Consider the following 6949-nt stretch of genomic DNA (forward strand, 5'->3'; position numbering starts at 1 on the left):
GCTGCTATGTTGAATCAGAAAAACCTTTTGAAGTCTACTTTTGCTTCAGTCAGAAAGTGGACTGTTGTTAACTCTCACAATGGTTGGTGATTGTGGAGGAAGAAAAAATTCTTATGAACCTCTTTTTAACAGACACGCATTTCTAAAGACACTGGTTCATATTATTTTTCTTCTTCTAGCAGAGGATGGTTTCGATCCATCGACCTCTGGGTTATGGGCCCAGCACGCTTCCGCTGCGCCACTCTGCTCTACCATTGACGGAACAGTCCTTGTTTTATGAGAGCATTCTCTGTCTTTGTCTCTGCCCTGCTCTCCTGCTCTCTTTCCCCTCATTTAGTCCTTGACATGATCCATGCTCTACAGCTCTGCGGGTGGAATGAAGACCTTCGTCTGCTCTGCCCGTGCCATCCTTCGTCTCAACCTAAATTGTTTGACCCACCTTTATAATGATCGGACTCGCTCCCGCTGAGCGTGCCAGGCGCGCTCTCGCTGCAGAATACACAACCAAACTGGCTGTCAGGATTTGACAGGCCGAACTCGCGCCGAAATCTTTACAAAAAATCCATTTTTGTCACCCACGTGAAGATGGGTGGGAACATGCCCTAAAAACATCAAGAATAATATTCACCACCTTCTGAACGGGTCCTGGCCCGTCTCCTGCATCAGGGGCCGCCGCAGTCGCCCATCAGCTGTTCAACAGCTGTTCGCCGCAACACTCAATGAGACAAAGACATAGAAGCTCAAACTGCTGTTGCGGAAGCCATGATCGTATAGTGGTTAGTACTCTGTGTTGTGGCCGCAGCAACCCTGGTTCGAATCTGCGTCACGGCAGCATGAGATAAATTTCTTTGTGTGTGTTGATGGACACAAGCCAAGCAGAAATTTCCCACGATGCAATAGGGCAGTGTTTGGTCAGTGTTGAGCAGGCGTCAGTCTGACAATGATGTCATATTATTGTGTCATCACTTGACCAGACCCAAAAGTAGACTCAGGTATCAGTTTCTTCTCAATGCTAACGTCTGCTAGCTTAGTCTGCTACTTTGATGGCTCTGCCTGCTCAAAGGTCCAGACCCCTGGATGTGGTGGTTCCTACCTGAACGTAGATTCTGTCAGCTCATGTTGTTAAATCAACTCACCAGGAACACCAGTAGATTTCAATGGACTGACAATGAGTCTCATTGAATGGTAAACATGTCAAATATGAAGTCATCACCTGAGGAGGTCTGCTGCTGGAATGAAGCTCCAGATATTCACAAGATATTCTAGATCTTAAAATATAGCATTTTTATATTTGATTTATTGTTCATTAGCCTGCTTCACATTGTTTGATTTTATGTGTTGGATATAAATAGAACTTTGATCCACAACCTCCACAAACACTCTTGTCCAACTTTTGTGCCCAAATTTTCTCCTCCTGAGGCACCAAATCAAGTCAAATCATTTTTATTTGTTAGAACCAAATCACAACAAAGTTCTCTCATGACTCTTTACTAGTAGAGCAGGTCCAGCACCAAACTGCTTCAATGAATCTACACCCAACTATTCTCCATCAGCAGCACATCCTGCAACAGTGGTGATGAACACCTTCCTTTTAACAGGCAGGAACGTCGAGCAGATCCAGGATCAGTGGGGACGGCCTCCTGCTTTGACCGGTTGTATTTAAAGCTCCATCAGATTGGAACAACCTTTCCTCCTCACTTGGGTCTCTCTCTTCCTTTCTCATCTTCAAATCATCAAGCATTTTCAAACATCTGCTCTTGTTTCTGATGCACCTCCCCTTTTCTCTCCAGGATTCACTCTCTACTTGTTCTTGTTTGTTCTCTGTACTGTAAATATGTGGATATTTGTGTATGAATATGCATTGTGTACTTTAATGGTGCATGGAAGCAGTATTTATTTAGATGGGTGTTTAAATGTATGAGTATGTGAACACAGGCCCACTCTTATTCTGCAGTGGGATCTCTGATCATACTTTGTATAATACTGGATGGTGGTGGTGGTGGTGGGGGGGGGGGGGGGGCTTTGGGGAACATTGTTGGCCTGTACCTGGGTGTATGATGTGTGTGTCCTTGTGTTGAAAATAGAATCTACTTTTATTATTGTTGTATTGTTGGTCATTATTTGTCAGGACCCCCTCCAAAATGAGATGGTGCATCTCAAGGGGCTGCCCTTGAAATCAAGAATCAAGAATGAAGGTGTCTGCTGGTCTTGGTGGACCCTCTGCTTCTCCAGCTGAGTCAACAGATTCCTGTGTATCCTGAGTCATTGTGTATCCTGGCTGCATTCAGTGCTTTCACCGCTGCAGCCTAGCTTGATTGCCAGTCAGGACAGGTGTTATTAAGAATGGAAGAGGGGACAGTTTTGGCAGGACAAGTTGCTCCACATTCAGGAGATGGTGGGAAGTTTCAAAGCTGCCATAAATCTTGATGACAAACTCCTTCACTGTGTGGTTCAGAGTCCCTGGTTTGATTGCAGCTTTGACCTGAGCAGGTGTTCATCCACATCTCAGTAACAGGGGACACTTTATCACAGCAGTGGACAAACATCAGCATTCATCAACCAGCAGCTCCTCTGATCAACAGAACAAGTTAAAGTATTCTCAGAAGGACGGCATGGATCCCTCTACCTCTCACATGCTAAGCTAGCACTCTACCATTGGAGCTAAGTCCCTGCTAATGAGCACAGCAGATAATGCAGGTTGACCTTCATGCAGGGTTTAATGAGCGTCACCACTTGAAGCTTCTCTGGTTCAACAAACCCTTGGGACCAAGACACGAATTGTAACCTGTGCAGGTCCAGACCCACACTGAAGTTGGTGGAGACAATTGTTTCAACCAGGGACTGAATGAAAAGACTTGCCCAGACTCCAGCTCACTCTTCTGAACAGACCCCTCATCTCTGTGTGGAGTAAACATCAGAGGTGGGGGGTGCAGGTTCTGCTTTGACCTCCTGACCTCCTGGGTAAAGCAGTGGAGATGTTGAGCTTGAAGGAGTTGATGGCCTCCTTCATCTTCTCATTGGTTTGCTAAACTCAGCATCATGAAGTGTTGCTGAAATTCAACATGTCAGCTGAGGCCAGAGATTCCTGCGTTCCCTGAGTCCTTGAGTGTCGTCTCTGTTGTTTGAAAGCACAAAGCTGTTCCTGATGGTCCAGTGTGTCAGATTCTGGGCTCTCACAGCTGTAACTGGGGTTTGAGCTCCGTTAAGGGACTGGTTTTGTGGAGAGAACCAAGCAGAAGAATTGACAGTTTCAGCAGGAAAGGTGACCATTGCTCCACAACCTCAGTCCCAGGATTCATTCCTGCTTCACCCAGCATGGCCCTATGATCAACAAAAATGAACTGCCAGTGGAGGTCCTCAGTAATCCAGGTCATGGTTTCTCTAGATTGCTGTGTTGTACTCAGGACACTTGCAAATATCAGCCTCTTTCCTCCATGATCTCTCATTCTTTCTGTTCTCTCCATTTCTCCTCTTCGTTTCTACTCCTTGCTGACTGTTGTTCCTCATTTGTGGCAGAGTTCAGTCAGTGGACCGGACATTTTGCCACTGCACTGTCCATCATCAGGGCATTTAACATCCAGGACTGGCTCCCAGATCATGGCCATGACCTCATCCCCTGCACCAGTGGACAGTTCATCAAGGATGGCAAACATGTGGGTCTCAATTCCCCTCCATCTTTGTAGGTTGGTTACATTTCCTCCTGGTCTTTAATCCATCTTTAGTTGACATTCTTCTGTTGAGCCCAGTTTGTTGACTGCCAGGCTGTCTTACTTTTCAATGGTACAACAGCAGACAGCAAGAGGGTTGCTATGGTGCAGTTGGTAAAAATCCCTATCTATGGTCTGCAGAAATATGCTGGGAGTTCTTTTTTATTATGAACCAGAATTCAAAGACTGACCAAGGAAACCAAAGCACAGAATTTAGAGATCAAAGAAAGAAATCAAAGACAGAACCTGAAGATCAGGAAATGGCACAGATCAATGAGATCCATGGACTCATCAGTGAAGGTTTTCTTTTGGTTCATGGTCACTTGTTGTTGTACTGGTATGATGATGTCAGACCCTTCCCATTCAGTTCAAACAGACTCCAAAGTGTAGCTGTGATGCAGAGGGCAGCAGCCTTGTGCTTGGTACCGTCATGGTTCTCTGCATTGTTAGCAAACTCACCAAAGACCTCCCTGAAAGCAGGATCATTTTCCCACAGTGCTTTTTTAACCAAGTACCAATTTGTCCCTCTTTAAAAAAAACAACAAAGATGAGATCAGACTGAGATGGACGAGATGATATGGATGTGATTTATGGCTTTCAAACTCCAAATATTCAATTTTTCTTCAGGGCTTTTGAGAGGTTCTGGGTAATGAATGAAAATTTAAGTTGGGCAAAAACGACATGCGGGGTCACTGTGTGTGTTTACACGTGTGTGTATTTCTTGTTTTATGGTGTTGGAGACCATTTCCATCATCAACACTGATCAGGAGTCCTCGTCCTCATGGGGACCAAAGACCGGCCCTGATGCAGCGCAATGCAGTTTGTGAGTTCTTTCAGAGTGAAGGTCTGGATTGAGTTTAGTTTCAAATAAAGATTAAGATTCAGTTGGTTAAGATTAAGATTAAGATTAAGGTTAGGCTGCACATAGAATGAAGTTGATCGAATGTTCTCATAAGAATAGCTGGGCACACCTGAGTGTGTTTACATGCAGACTTCCTCTTGTGACAACTGATGTCATTGGAAACCATCTTGAGGACATTTGGAGAAAGTTCAATCATTCAGCTGCAGTTACAGTGACTTACAACACTGCAACAACAACAAAAAAACACCCTCCACAAACACTCTTGTCCAACATTTGTGCCCAAATTTTCTCCTCATGAGGCACCAAATCAAGTCAAGTCAGTTTTATTTGTTTAGAACCAAATCACTACAAAAACAGCCATGAAGTTGATCTGGTTGGCACTGGTATTTTTTCTTGCTGCAGCTCATTTCCAGCTCTTAACAAGAACTCAGGAGTGATTCAGGAGAAGAGTTTCAGAACAGCCCAGGTTGGGGACTGGAATTTTGAAGTTTCCCCTAAAACCAAACAACCTTGGGAGGTAAAACCTCCAATCCTAGCCACTCAGATGCAGCAGCAGAAGAAGCTGTCATCTACCCTGACAGTCAGAGCATCAAGTCAAGGAAACATCAACCATCTTGTATGTGGAGTCTGGATTCTTTTCTAGAATGAGACGGCAGTGACAGTCCTGCCAAGTGACAACACTGACATGACTGGATGACTTCAGTCACGTGACTGGATGACTTCAGTCACATGACTGGATGACCTGAATGAATAAGAAATCAAATATAAAAATGCTTTATTTTAAGATCTAGAATATCTTGTGAATATCTGGAGCTTCATTCCAGCAGCAGACCTCCTCAGGTGATGACTTCATATTTGACATGTTGACCATTCAATGAGACTCATTGTCAGTCCATTGAAATCTACTGGTGTTCCTGATGAGTTGATTTAACAACATGAGCTGACAGAATCTACGTTCAGGTAGGAACCACCACATCCAGGGGTCTGGACCTTTGAGCAGGCAGAGCCATCAAAGTAGCAGACTAAGCTAGCAGACGTTAGCATTGAGAAGAAACTGATACCTGAGCCTACTTTTGGGTCTGGTCAAGTGATGACACAATAATATGACATCATTTTCAGACTGACGCCTGCTCAGCACTGACCAAACACTGCCCTATTGCATTGTGGGAAATTTCTGCTTGGCTTGTGTCCATCAATACACACAGAGAAATTTATCTCATGCTGCCGTGACCCGGATTCAAACCGGGGTTGCTGCGGCCACAACGCAGAGTACTAACCACTATACGATCACGGCTTCCTCAACAGCAGTTTGAGCTTCGATGTCTTTGTCTCATTGAGTGTTGCGGCGAACAGCTGTTGAACAGCTGATGGGCGACTGCGGCGGCCCCTGATGCAGGAGACGGGCCAGGCCCCGTTCAGAAGGTGGTGGATATTATTCTTGGTGTTTTTAGGGCATGTTTCGGCCTGTCAAATCCTGATCGGGGCCAGTTTGGTTGTGTTGTCTGCAGCATTATAAAGGTGGGTCAAACAATTTAGGTTGAGACGAAGGACGGCACGGGCAGAGCAGACGCAGGTCTTCATTCCACCCGCAGAGCTGTAGAGCATGGATCATGTCAAGGACTAAATGAGGGGAAAGAGAGCAGGAGAGCAGGGCAGAGACAAAGACAGAGAATGCTCTCCTAAAACAAGGACTGTTCTGTCAATGGTAGAGCAGAGTGGCGCAGAGGAAGCGTGCTGGGCCCAGAACCCAGAGGTGGATGGATTGAAACCATCCTCTGCTAAAAGAAGAAAAATAAAATAAACCTGCATCTTTAGAAATATGTGTCTGTTAAAAAGAGGTTCATAAGGATATTTTCTTCCACCAGAGTCACCAACCATTTTGAGAGTTAACAACAGTCCACTTTCTGACTGAAGCAAATGTAGACTTCAAAAGGTTTTTCTGATTCAACATAGCAGCTAAATTTCCATTTCCATTTCCTGAACAGGACAGGTTAAAAAAAGGGAATGTCATGACTTCCTCTGTATGTTAGAATATGAACGACTAAAAATGTTCATGCCCAGTTTTAAGTTAGAATTAAACTGAAAATACCAAAATCTCCCCTCTTCAGTCCTGTCACTCAGTGTTGTAAACTGTTTCAAACAAATTCTACTGTTCAACAGTTCAAGTGTTTCTAATGAAGCTGAATGTTCTCCTCTGCTTTCCTCAATTGGGTTTCTTTCATGTCCTCCTGAGATCAAAGACAGAATTCCAGGTACAAATAAATATACTATCAAAGCCCCCTGATGACATCATCATCAATTCTGTCTTTGATCTGGAGGCCCTTTCTTTAATCTTGGCTTTGATCTGACTAATGTTTCCTGACAGGTTGCTGTTTGCACT

The 6949-nt window shown here is 44.5% G+C and overlaps 2 non-coding genes across 2 annotated transcripts; both read right to left on the reverse strand.

The window, feature by feature from the left end:
• Positions 1-176: 176 nt before the first annotated feature.
• trnam-cau (transfer RNA methionine (anticodon CAU)) lies at positions 177-248 on the reverse strand. The gene has a single exon. It is a non-coding gene; the product is annotated as a tRNA-Met (tRNA).
• Positions 249-5791: 5543 nt separating this feature from the next.
• Positions 5792-5863, reverse strand: trnah-gug (transfer RNA histidin (anticodon GUG)). Its single transcript has one exon. It is a non-coding gene; the product is annotated as a tRNA-His (tRNA).
• Positions 5864-6949: the final 1086 nt, after the last annotated feature.

This window comes from Aulostomus chinensis, chromosome 1 (assembly GCF_037954235.1).
Source record: "Aulostomus chinensis isolate RoL2024-O1b breed Wild chromosome 1, RoL_Achi_v1.0, whole genome shotgun sequence".
Lineage (NCBI taxonomy): Eukaryota > Metazoa > Chordata > Actinopteri > Syngnathiformes > Aulostomidae > Aulostomus > Aulostomus chinensis.